This window comes from Periplaneta americana, chromosome 8 (assembly GCF_040183065.1).
Source record: "Periplaneta americana isolate PAMFEO1 chromosome 8, P.americana_PAMFEO1_priV1, whole genome shotgun sequence".
Lineage (NCBI taxonomy): Eukaryota > Metazoa > Arthropoda > Insecta > Blattodea > Blattidae > Periplaneta > Periplaneta americana.
In genome coordinates this window covers 45,447,351-45,459,394 of record NC_091124.1, presented here as the reverse complement: position 1 = coordinate 45,459,394, position 12,044 = coordinate 45,447,351, and positions in this window count along the sequence as shown.

Sequence of the window (12,044 nt, the reverse complement as noted above, 5' to 3'; positions counted from 1 at the left end):
ACTAACAAGAATATTGGTAGCCACATAAAAACCCAATAATTTCCTAAATTGTCGTGTAAAAAAATCAGTTTGAAATTGATGCACATTCAATTTTTATGGAATGATTTTTATCTCCTGTAAAATTTTCATTTCTAGACTTGACCGGTTTTCGCACCGAGGTCTTCAATTGTACTCTCAATTGAACACAAAGGTGAAATATTATGTGACTGCGATTAGCATTAACATCTTTACCACAATCCATTCGCTATTATTAGTCCATTTCGAAAAGGATTTATTTACGGTTCCTTTGTACGTAACGATAGAGGCACTTCTCTTCAATGCACTAAGAGAATTTTTGTGTTGGTAGAAAACAAAGAATTTGACATCATGTTTGCTACATAATTACAGTTTCTCTCTGTACTTCAGTGCCACGTCAACAATATTCTGTTTGCGTGAATGAATAACTTCCCTATTAAGCAGCCACCTTTGATCTCGCGCATGTTTAAAGCAGAGAGGTTGAACTCGACTTTGTTTCAATTGCGATTTTATAACTCGATCGCTGTCGTTACTAACATAACTTTAAGCAGTTAACGCTTCGTACCTCAAAGGAAATAACATTCTCACTCTACAGTAAACGCACTCTCACACTCTTTTAAAACCAGACGTCGTCCTGAAACTAACTATAGTAGAGAAAGTGGAGTGCATAACTTAGAAAACTTCTTTTGAAATAGATAATATATATTTTTAAAAATTCAATTGTATCTTGCTTATATATTCTTTGGAGAACACGAAGATAAGGCATGAAATCCGATTAGAAGAATATATTTCGTACACAACTTTCGAAGAATCAACTTTCGTATCTCAAGAAATCGCATGCGTTCTCTCTCTTTTTCTAGATTTTTTTCTCCCTTGCCTTCTTCATTGATGCTTATTCTATTCTTAGAAACATTTTCCCTTATGGGTACCGAGAGATAGATGTGTGAAAAGCATCGTTTTCGAAGTAAAACTCGCAAACAAATGACAGGCCATTTTGTTTCCTTAAATAAATGATAGATGATATGAAGGTAATGGAGTAACACAAAAAACGACTATCTTTTATTTTGTATGCCAAGGACTATTACTTCTGCTCCAGCTCAAACGTTGGAATTTCAAGCTACAAATACACTGGACTCGGTTCAATTTCCTACACGAAAAGAAATGTATGTATATATACCGTATGTATATTTAAGTATATGTCTATTCTCATACACGGGGAATATCTCAGAGCAAAGACTGTTGTAATATGTCGTCTCAAAAGTAGGTAGGTATCTAATGTTTTTGATTTAACGATCGAGTTATTTTCTCTCTTGCTTCCCAGTATTCAGACATATTTTTTTAAGTGCTTCACAGTGTGTTAAAAGAATCATATACATTTCTTCTTCTTGAGAACACAAATAGCTAATCCAGGCGTGTTATAGTTACTACCGTGGCACGGTTATTAATCCTGTTAAACTTTACTAGTGTCAGCATTTTGTTCTTTGGTCCTTTTTCGCACTGCTCACGTATTACTAACACCAGCACTTTGACAAACACTGAGATTACTATTTACGATATTTTAACTAGCACTTCCATGAACACTGACTTTATAATTACAATATTTTAATTGGCACTTTCACAAACAATGTGTTTACTATTTGGAATATTTTTACACGTACGTTTGCTATTTTCAACTAACACTTTCAAAATCACTGAGTCCACTGTCTACAATATTTAATATTAAATCTTTCTCCTGTACACGCGTACAACGGGACGCCTGTTGCAATACGCTAAGTACAAACTTCACTTAAGATAAGAAAATCACGTAATACTGGGACAAGACGACCTTGACTACCAATTATCCCCTATTCATATCGAAAAAAAGTCGAGCGAGAACAGCTGATCAGTGTTGCCACGTTTAGTCTTGTTAGTCAAGCAACAAATTTGTAATATTTTAATTTAATTTACACGAAAACCGTCCATTCTATCGAAATACGACAAAAGAAAAAAATATATTTATTACATTCTCTATTGATATTGACAGAAATCAAGATTCTATGCATAGTAATTATTCACAGCGACGACGTTAAAGGTTTCGAAAAAATAAAACATTATGTGAGCGAGTGATCTTGGTCAGCGTGCAGTCAGCAGTCAGCGCGAAGGCGCGTATGCAGTTACTACGCGACCAAGGCGGGACCCGTCGTGGCAGAATGAGGAACTCCGTGCTCGCTGCGTATGTTTACTGCTGGAGTGTCGTCACTTCCAATGCCTAGCATTTCAATCTGGTCTCAATGCCGCATGTAGGAAGACGTGTGTTTCGTAGCCAAGCGCGGAGCGTTATTTATAATGCCATAAAGTTTTGTGATGAAGAAAAGACAACGGGTTTATTCCTACCTCTATCGAAGACAACAGAGCATGCTGCAGCTATTGTGAAGTTAAATAAGGAGACAATTAGTAAGATTAGAAAGGAAGGTGAAGCATATGCGGACAAGGGTGTATAAATAGCGACACCAAACAAAGTTAGACGATCTCCTGCAAATAGGTTGAATTAGACGATATGGACAAATTTATCATAAGATGAGAAGTTCCTAAATATTATGGTCTTTACAAAGACCTTCCAACATTAGGAAAGTTGCATAAATTTTTTAAGAGAGAGACAGGTTTTAAAGGATGCAAGGGAATTTTACGAAAACTCATACTCTCCATGGGGTTTGCATTCAAAAAATGTAAAGATAAAGGAAAATATCTAATAGAACCTTCTGATATAGTAGCCTGTTTTTTACCTGGACGAAACATGGTTCCATACCCATTACACTGTCCACAAATGTTGGCAATACATAAATGTGTCAGTAGTTTATACAAATAGCAGTGCAGGTCAACGACTTATAGCAGCCCATGCTGGTGGTGGTGATGGTTTTATACCGGGTGCTTTCCTCATATATGATGTACAGAGTACGGCCACTTTAAAATGCTAAGGTAAGAAATGTATATCAAATGAAATACCGTATAAAATACAGTACCTACTTTAGTTTACGTTACTTTCGATTCATGTTCCCTTCTTTACGAACACCGATGTTGTGGTGTGTTTTCTGAATAGATTCCTATGTGTGTAAGCATATGATAAAATAAAACTATATACTTGTAATATTCTAAGTATGGTTTACTTATATTTAAAGAGAATTACAAGTTAACTATATATACGAACATATAAAGCGTGTTAATAATAATAATGAAACAAGAGCGCAGTTCAGCATGTGCTTCATTTTGCATCTGATGCGGACTTTACAACACGGCCTGCATTGTGAAGCGAATCACAGCGCCACCAAACAAAACGGTTCCCGCCTTGGTCGCGTAGTACATGCTCCGCCAGGTCGACTCAAGTTCGCGAGAGGGCGTACAGGCCTGCTTACGGCTTCCACTGCGGGCAATACAGTTGTACACTGCAGTCTATCAGTGGTGAGACCTATCGAGGTCGCTTGGGGGCACCGGTGCACTGCATTTTGCACCAGGAAAATTATGTGCTAAAAACATAAACCTTAGCAATGTAATGGATGTTGTTGTGCGAACAATTAATTTCATAAGGTCTAAAGGACTTAATCACAGGGAGTTCAGGGCACTGCTTGACGATATTAACAGTGAGTATGGGGATTTACTCTACCATACCGAGGTAAGGTGGTTAAGTCGAGCAAATGTTCTGGAACGTTTTCTCCCACTTAGGAATGAAATTGCCTTATTAATGGATGTACATGGGAAACCTGTTAGAAGCCTTGGGTATGGAAGAATATATAAGAATAATGCAACAATTGTGCGAAGACTTCGAACGTAGATATCAGGAAATTAGAGAACTTGAACAACAATTTAAGATATTTGCAACACCTTTTTCAGTGAGTGTCCTGGATATTCCTGCTGAACTACAATTAGAAATACTTGATTTATAAAGCGATATTGAGCTAAAGGATAGGTATCGAAACAGAAAAAGTATTAACCATTTCTATACTTGTTTCCCACGAGAAAGGTTTCCTAAACTGCACAATCTCGCTGCAAGAACGTTGTGCATGTTCGGGACAACCTACGTATGCGAAACACTGTTTTATTTAATGAAGTTTACAAAGTCACGTCACAGAAGCCAAATAAATGATGAACACTTCAAAGCATGTTTGCGATTGGGTGATACTAAAACAATAGCTCCACGAATTGAAAAGATGCTTACTAACAGAAAACTGCAAAAATCATCGCAGATCTCTGATGTATAAGAAAAAGTAGGCCTACTATTACTAGATATTTGAATAACAACGTTTGTGCTGTTGTTTTATTTTGTTAATTGAATTGTATAGCAATGAGAAGAAGACAAACAGTGAAGAGTTTTATTTCGTAGTATGTTAATCTGTATAAAAGTGTAGCTTATATTTTGTTTTGTTTAATTGTTGTGCAAACATGCAAAAATTTATTTCGTACTAGCCGTACCCGTGCGCTCCGCTGCACCCGTTAGAAATAAATATAAAGTAATTACATAATTAAAATAGGACATTTGATCTAGGGAACATTCGTGTTTGATAGAAGGATAAATCGTTTAATATGTTACTTAATTTAAATTGCATCCAAATAATTGAAATGCGAACATTTTGGTCCAGAGACCACTCATTGGTGCAATGACAATGCCTTCAACATGTTTCTTAATTTTTATTACATGTATCCATACTTTAATGAACATTGACATCATTTAGATTTAATGTTTATACATTATTTTACTTGTTATAGATTTCCATTGAATTATGGTAAGGACTTAATTTTAACCCTTGTTTTCTACGTATTCAGTAAATGGCGTTTGACCCACTATGGATCTGAATGCTTCAAATAACTTATATTATATTATATTATATTATATTATATTATATTATATTATATTATATTATATTATATTATATTATATTATATTATATTATATTATATTATATTATATTAGAAGTTACTGTAATAACATTATAGCATTATGTCCATCTAGAGAAACTACACTTTCCAATGGTGAAATAATAATTAATTATACAAATCGGTTAATTTAGCTTCCGATATTACTTCATACAAACACAGAAACATTCTCTGTAGGCTATCTTTCATAGCTTTCGATTGTTGTGTCCAAGGCCCCTTATAGACGAAGTCATTTGTTTTTTATTTCATTATACGGCCTTAGATGGCAGTTATTTTAATTTTAAAACTCATTTATCTCATTAAATATCAGTCCTATCAAACTTTTTCAAGGAATAAAACATATCGCAAATTATTTTTAAAGAAACCTTTGTTATGTAACATTTTTCACAAAAATTAATAATAAGCAGATATTTCGATTTATTTAATTCAGGCCCCCTTATAACCCTCCTTTTAAATAATGTATTTTGAATGCCATATAGCCTAAAACCTAAGTTACAACGAACTTAATTTATATTCCAATTTTCATCGAAATCCGTTCATCCATTATCGCATGAAAAGGTAACAAACATACAGACAGACAGGCAGACATACAAACAAAAATTTCAAAAAAGCGATTTTCGGTTTCAGGGTGATTAATTATATATGTTAGGACCAATTATTTTTGGAAAATCGAAAATTACCAGAAAAATTTCGGCTACAGATTTATTATTAATATAGATATAGATGTAGTTGGTTAACTGTACCAAATTGTATAGAGTACTGTTTTCAGTAGAATGCAATTAACAGTGAAAGTGTGCTTCAGTTAAAAGCTGAAATTAATTTACGTTTTTATCACAAATTTGGTTCATATACAAGTTGTTAGCTCCGCCACTGTGGAAGCAGCTACCCTTGCCCGCAGCCGTACGTCAGGGCTCGAGGGTTTGTACGTACGCACGAGAGTGTAGTCACTTGACGCTCCCTGGCGTAGTACATAGATACGTAAAGCGACGAGTGCCGTTCGCAAGTGTGCGGCCAAGTGTACTCAAGCGGACGGCGACATTTTTTAAAATGTGTTGTAAGCTCTCCAAGACTGTAAATAGGATTAAAAATTGAACTGCAAGTATTTAAGTCGGTGGAAATGGGGTGATTTGTAATAATTGTTGTGATAAGTGCGTAAGAATAATGTAATTTTGTAGTTAAAAATAGAAAAAGATATCCGTACGAAGCAACAAAGTAGTATACAGCACATTTTTAGCTTCATAATACTTGCCAATTAAGGAAATTATACTTCTGATAATTCATTCTCTGTTTGTATTATTCTTTTACCTTCAAACTAAAAAAAAAAAAAAAACGTATTTTACAAAATATTGAGAATAGGAACAATGTTTATATGACATTTCTTGCTCAAAATGTCGTCCGAAATAAGCTCCGTAAAGGACGGTAAATCCTCGTGAATTACCCTGTATCTTTGACTTCAAAACACAGCTAAAATTCTCTAGATAAACCGATAAATTCATATAGTTGGCATCACTGCACTTTTAAAAGTGAACTAGTCTCTACAGTTTTCGAAACAGACGCTTAGATCTTCAACTAACGTTTCTCCTTTCGTACGTTGCAAATAGGAGTAGTAATATCATGGTAATATATTGCTGCCGTAAAGTAATGTATCCCAGAACTGTAACATAATTCAAATCTGATATTTGTTCACATGCATCGCTTTCATATTGCGGAAATACGCATTAGCTGCCATTCCGGGAACTGTGAGTGCAGCACACAAAGCATTGTAGCATTGTAAAAGACTTCGTTGTGTAGGCTACATCTTTCGCCGCATTCGAGTCTGTAATATATGAAGCTGTGCAAATAATTCCAGGTAAAACTTCGTAATATATATATATATTTTTTTTTATTTTCTCTTTCAAACAAATCGATAATCCAATATCATGTGCTGTGAATTTCCTGTAATCCGGAAAGTAGTTCCCGAATTCATATCGGATGCCTGTTTGTATTAGTGTAAATAAATCTATATTTAAACGGAACCATAGATTTCAATTCTTTCTCAATCGCTAAGCAACGTGAGTTCAATAGAGATTCTTTTGTTAACAGCATGTTCAATGTATTTTTTTTCATAAACATCACCTAAAACATAATTTTTCCAGTCTCTGTGAGCTTGAATAGAATGTCATTATTGACAAAGGTATTAAACAGTATGAAAAACAATTTGGACAACAAATTCCTTTTTTAAGGACTAGTAAAAAGTAAAGATGGTTTCATTATTTCCAAGAAAGGTATCTTCTGTGTATTTAATAAGACTGGTAAAGCTCGGATGGGATTAATTTGTACTATCATTTCAGGTGATCCTGCTTGTGGCGGGGGGGGTGGATTTGCTTGCTTTTTTCCTCTCTGGAATTAATCCCATTCGAGCAATCATTTTAGAGCAGTGGTTCCCACACTTTTTGAAGGTGCAACCCACTTTTGGGCGATACATTGTTTGGGACCCCCCCCCACTATCGTACCGGCACATAACCACATTAGAAAAATGAAAATCCATGTAAAAACGAAAATAACTATAATTTTATCAAGACCAGCAAATTCTACCAACTCCTAATGTAAAGATAGCTGCAAGATAAAATATCGGAATATGCAAACCTATTTTGCAATTATACTTGAAGTAAAGAGATAGGTTTGGAAATACGTCTCGAAAAGACGAAGTATATTACTATGTATCGTGACCAGAATATTACACGAAATGGAAATATAACATTTGGAGATTTATCCTTTCAAAAAGTGGAAAACTTCAAATATCTTGGAGTAACAGTAACAAATATAAATGCCACTCGGGAGAAAATTAAACGCAGAATAAATATGGGAAATACCTATTATTAATCGGTTGAGAAGCTTTTGTCATCCATTCTACTCTCAAAAAACTGAAAGTTTAAATATATAAAACGGTTATATTACCGGTTGTTCTGTATGGTTGGAAAATATTTGGAGCTAAGGGGGATAAAGTTACAGGAGAATGGAAAAAGTTACACAAAGCAGAACTGCATGCATTTTTTCTTCACCTGACATAATGAGGAACATTAAATCAATACGTTTGAGATGAGCAGTGCATGTAGCACGTATGGGCGAATTCAGAAATGCATATAGAGCAGTGGTCGTCAGCACTCGCTGAAATGGGTAAAGGGTAAGCGGGCCGTCCCGTGTGCCCCGTCGTGCAGCAGGAAGAGGTAGGGAGCTAGCAGCTACGATTGCACCAAAGTGCAGTGTATTCTCCGCGGGTAAGAGACGCTAGCCCCTGAGTGCTCTGTGGTGATGACTGCTGATATAGAGTGTTAGTTGGGAGACCGGAGGTGAAAAGAGCTTTGGGGATGCCGAGACGTAGATGGGAGGATAAGATTAAAATTGATTTGAGGGTGATGGGATATGATGGTAGAGACTGGATTAATCTTACTTAGGGTGGGGCCGATGGTGGGCTTATGTGAGGGCGGCAATGAACCTCCGCGATTCTTAAAATACATTTGTAAGTAATTCAGTACGTAATGTTTTAGTACTTCGATTTTATTGTAACTGTAACTTTAATATTAATTTTAATTTTAATTTCATTTGTATTCTTGATATTGCAGTGTAATCCCCTGAAAGAAGTGAAAAAAAAGCCTGATGGCCTTATCTATACCAGACTAAATAATAAGTATATACAGAAAGAAAGAACGAAATCTATACTAATAATAAATCTGTAGCCGACATTTTTCTGGTAATTTTCGATTTTCCAAAAATAATTGGTCCTAACATATATAATTAACCACCCTGAAACCGAAAATCGCTTTTTTGAAATTTTTGTTTGTATGTCTGTCTGTCTGTCTGTCTGTCTGTTTGTTTGTTACCTTTTCACGCGATAATGGCTGAACCGATTTCGATGAAAATTGGAATATAAATTAAGTTCGTTGTAACTTAGATTATAGGCTATATGGAATTCAAAATACGTTATTTGAAAGGGGGTTATAAGGGGACCTGAATTAAATAAATCGAAATATCTCGCTTATTAATGATTTTTGAGAAATATATTACATAACAAAAGTTTCTTTAAAAATTATTTCTGATAAGTTTGGTCTCTGAAAAAGTTTGATAGGACTGATATTTAATGAGATAAATGAGTTTTAAAATTAAAATAACTGCCATCTAAGGCGGTGTATTGAAATAAAAAACAAATGACTTCGTCTATAAGGGGCCTTGGACACAACTATCGAAAGTTATGAAACATAGCCTACAGACAATGTTTCTGTGTTTTATGAAGTAATATCAGAAGCTAAATTAACCGATTTGTATAATTAATTATTATTTCATCATTGGAAAGTGTAGTTTCTCTGGATGGACATAATGCTATAATGTTATTACAGTAACCTGTGAGTGAATTGAGGACAGGTAAGATTAAAATAGCTTTTTATGCACAGAAAACTTGATAGGTTATTCTGTATATTCATTTCCTGTATTTCTTATAATATGTTTATGAACATATTCATTTTTATCTCAGAGAATTAACGAACAACGAGAGTGTATTGATTTAGTATGCAATAATAGTACGTTAGCTTAGCAATCCATTATTTTATAATTCAAATTTTAACTATGCTCAATTGAATCGTGTTAAAATACATAAAATACATATGTAACAAATGCAATGCAAAAAAATTGGGTAATGAGCCAAGCAGATTATGTTGCGCTGTTGTAAAAGTTGTTCCTCCTGAGATTCAAGAGCTCCCACAACAAATTAAAAACTTTCTAATTCGAGTACATCCGTTATCAACACACTTTTTCATAATATAATATAATATAATATAAACATAATAATAAATCTGTAGCCAAATTTTTTCTGTTAATTTTCGCTTTTCCAAAAATAATTGGTAATAACAATTAAGAAACATGTTAAAGGAATTGCCATTGCACCAAATGAGTGGTCTCTGGACCAAAATGATCGCATTTTAATATTTTAAATACAATTTAAATTAAGTAACATATTAAACGATTTATCCTTCTATCAAACACGAATGTTCCCTGGATCAATTGTCCTATTTTAATTATGTAATTACTTTATATTTATTTCTAACTGGTGCAGCGGAGCGCAAGGGGTACGTCTAGTAAATAAATAAATAAAGAAGTAAAGACCCAAATAAAAATATAAATGAAAGAAATGAAGAATTAAAAAAGAAAGAAAGAAATAAAGGAAGAAAGGAAGAAATTAAAAAATAAGGAAATAAATGAAGGCATAAAAATAAAAAATAAAGGAAAAAGTGCCGGTAACTAAATAAATAAACCTCCAGCAATGTTACTTCTTGGTTACATTACATTTGAATGCGCAACACTGTTTAAGTTTACAACAGGTTTCCAGCGCCCGCCCACGAAGTGCTCGGGCGCCCAAAGTGCAAAATGCCCGATGTGAGATCGTCTATCTTACAATTTGACTTAACCCCCTTTACCCGCGTCTAAGACCTCCAACATACAAAGCGACATCACCGTTATATAAAATTTATGGGATTGGAATTAGTCAATCCTTTCTTGCAATTTATGATTACTGTATGTTAGCCTAGCCTATGACTAAACTTTCAAACTCTTGAAATCTGGAGCACGTTGGTGAAATTTTCTGAGTTACTTTGCATTAGTGTTATATAATATTACTTTCATAGAGGAAACTATTTCTAACCTATTTCACTCCATTTCATCTCAATGGATATACAGTTAATGAATAGGCATAATTATTATAACATGTTTTTATGTAATTATTTTATTTCCAATATTCATGATATTTACTCCGAATTAATGGTTCGTGAAAAACCTCATTATAGGACAACGCATAAATAATTCAGCAACACCTGCGTGACAGTAAACATGGATATTTCATATATATATGTATATATATATATATATATATTTTTTTTTTTTGTGATTTCGTGACGTACGGAAAGTAGTTAATTCCCGAAATGTTTATTCCTTTGCCCTACAACTACTAGTCACGTTAGTCATTACAACAGTAAAATGTGAAGCACAGAATCGTTTGACGAGTCACTCGTGATACATCAAATTCAAATTGTTTCTTCAACAGACGTAAGTATTCACAATTTTTTTTCGTGGATATAGTTGTAGTTATTTGTTTATTTCAGAATCATAATCTTAATGGGGAGACAGGTTAGTTCAGTTGGTAGAACTACGTACTTGAAGATACTGCATGATCACCACCACCACAATCTACACTTTATGGATAAGCAATGGCTTCTTCCGGCTTCACAAGTATATGCATCTTTTCCTTGGTCTTGATCTCATGTCTTGGTCTACTTTGCAGTTGCTTCTTTCAGTATTCTATCATCAATTCTTAGTACAAGATCATGCAACTTTTATCTGTAAGTTATTTTGTTCTAAAGCAAGGATCGGCAAAAATGTCATCGTGACTTTACAGTTTAATTATACGTCCTAAAGTACAGCCTTAAAGAATTTACAAGAGTGGTGTGATTTGTAACAATTGTTGTGATAAATGTGGAAGAAAAATGTAATTTTATAGTTAAAAATCAAGAAAAAATATGTAGAAGCAACTATGAAATTCACAACACATTTTTAGCTTCAGAATACTAGCTGATTAAAGAAGTGATACTCCTGAATAGTCCATTCTTTATCTGTAATATTCTTTTACCCTTAAAACTAAAGAATAAAGGTATTTTAAAAACAACTTCAAATTAGTGTAACTCTGAGAAAATATTGAGATTAGGACAAATGTTTATATGACATTTTTTGTTTAAAATGTCTTCGGAAATAAGCTCCGTGAGGGTAAAACCTCTGAAATATCCTGTATATATTTCTGTACTTGATTTTTAACGGCACTGTATCAACTACTAGGTTATTTAGCGTCGATGAGATTGGTGGTAGCAGATGATATTTGACGAGATGAGGTCGAGGATTCGCCATAGATTACCTGACATTTGCCTTACGGTTGGGGAAACCTCGGTAAAAACCCAACCAGGTAATCAACCCAAGCGAGAATCGAACCCGCGCCCGAGCGCAACTTCGGATCGGCAGGCAAGCGCCTTAACCGACCGAGCTACACCAGAGGCACTCTGTGTATATACACAGGATGAACCAGAAGTAATATCATTAATTTCAAAGAG